This window comes from Palaemon carinicauda, chromosome 7 (genome assembly GCF_036898095.1).
Source record: "Palaemon carinicauda isolate YSFRI2023 chromosome 7, ASM3689809v2, whole genome shotgun sequence".
NCBI lineage: Eukaryota > Metazoa > Arthropoda > Malacostraca > Decapoda > Palaemonidae > Palaemon > Palaemon carinicauda.
Window position 1 is genome coordinate 104,644,412 of NC_090731.1, and position 2,500 is coordinate 104,646,911.

A 2,500-nucleotide genomic window follows, 5' to 3' on the forward strand; every position below is an offset into this window, starting at 1 on the left:
CCCATTTAGCCGTCATTTTTGACGAGTAGCGTACACTAGTTAAATATATATATATATATATATATATATATATATATATATATATATATATATATATATATATATATATATATATGTGTGTGTGTGTGTGTGTGTGTGTGTGTGTGTGTGTGTGTGTGTGTGTGTCTAAAGATCTGAAAATTACTTGACATACAACTCACATAGCAGACTCAAACCTATATATAAACACGCTCACTGCGTTGCATGTGTGAATACAAATGCGCATTCAATAATGTTTATGTTCAGTTATTGGCAAAATGACGTGTGTTGAGTACAACTCAAATTCCACTGAAAGGGAAGACTGATTTTAATAAAATGCGCCCTCACACCAGAGAGAGAGAGAGACAGAGAGAGAGAGAGAGAGAGAGAGAGTCAGGTCCACGATGAGGGAAAAGGGGAAAAGAAATACCGACCGAAAGAGGGGAAGGAGCCACACGGATCGATAGCCGGAAGTAAGAGGAAGTAGAAGCTCTGAGGGGAGCGTTGGGAGGGAAGCCAGCCCAGCCAGAGAGAGAGAGAGAGAGAGAGAGAGAGAGAGAGAGAGAGAGAGAGTAGCGGTACAAGAGGAGAGAGATGAGAGGAGGGAGACAACTGCAACGAGGACAAGGAGGAGACGCTTTGAAGGAGGGAGGAAGAGTTGAAAAGACAGGCATACACAGACTTGTTTTTTCTTTTTTCTAAGGATAAACAAAAGAACTAGAGAAATAAACGATTATTCAAAAGGAGATTAAAGAACCTGATGAAAACAAAATTCTCAGCAATAAAACTAGAAGAAAATGGTAACGCAGGAGCCAATGAAAAGTTGATTCCTAAACCACTTTAGTAAAAGGTATATAAACTTGAGTGTATACAGTAGAAGGGTAAATAATAAAGAATAAAAGATAGCAAACAAATGCGACTAAAAGGAAAGTAAGAAACAAGTGTAGAATACGACTGATAGCACGAGGAAGAGAAAATAAAGAGTTGGCGGTGTATACGACTACAGATGTGCATACAAACTGCATGTCTGTGTGTTTGTGTGTGTGCGTGTGTGTGTGTGTGTGTGTGGAGATACGTTGATTCTCAAGAAATGTATCATGCTGGATATTTGTTTACAAGACCACGCTCTCCATATACTACCAAATTATGCAAAGCTATTATTTTCCTCAGTTACATTTTCATGATTTAAAACAATTCTCCACATGGGAAACAAGTTAAAATTATAAAAAAAAAAAAAACTATAGAATTAAAAAAAAAAAAAAAAAAGAAAACCTAGCCTGGTGTCCTCACTAAACGACCTGGAACTGACATCGTCAACATATTCAATCAAACAGAAGTTCGTGATGCCAGCGTACATTTGATATATATTCAAAATATATACTAAATGAAAATGGAGTAATTGCTCAAAAGTGTCACTAATTGTGAAGTGTATATTTATGGACACTTTTGAGTAATTACTCCATCTTTAATTTAGTATATATTTTGAATATATATCAAATGTACGATGACATCATGAAATTCTGTTTGGCTTACTGTGTAGACGATGTCAGTTCCCGGTCGTTTAGTGAGGAAACCAGGCTATTCGTTATACATATATATATATATATATATATATATATATATATATATATATATATATATATATGTATATATATATATACTTATATATATATACATATATATATATATATATATATATATATATATATATATATATATATATATATATATATATATGTATATATATATATATATATATATATATATATATATATATATATATATATATATATATGTATATTTATATATACATATATATATATATATATATATATATATATATATATATATATATATATAATCTATAGCTTTTTATACTTTCAACTTGTTTCCCATATGGCGAATTGTTTAAAATTATGAAAAAGTAATAAAGGAAAACAATAGCTTTGCATATATTGGCAGAATATGGAGAGCGTGGTCTTGTGAACAAATACCCAAGCCTATGACAAGAAACGCTCTTTTTGCTAAATGACTCGTATTATGAATTGCACGTCATAGTTCTATTGTTTATCTATCAGATGTTTATTCTTTACAGGGATTGATTTTAGGACGTCTGATAAAGTCATTCGCTTATAAGTTTTTATTGTTAAAATGTAATGTGCACAGTTTTTAGCTTGATCCAGTAGCCATAGATTAACTCTATAGCAAGGTATTAAGGAACAATCGGCTCATTACAATAGACAGACATCCTATAATTCATAACTTGAGTTGTGATAAGCGTGATTCATTTCTTAACATTGCACCCTACAACCGGGGGCAATATTTTACTTGAAATCCTTCCATGGTAAGTTAGGTATTAAAGATTTGCCGACCTAAGTAACTCGAATTCCACATGTATTGGAACTAGAGACAAAAGTAAACCTTTCTGTTGTTACTAAATTTTAATTCAACCTTTTTTAATATAGGTGAAAGAGGAGTCTCA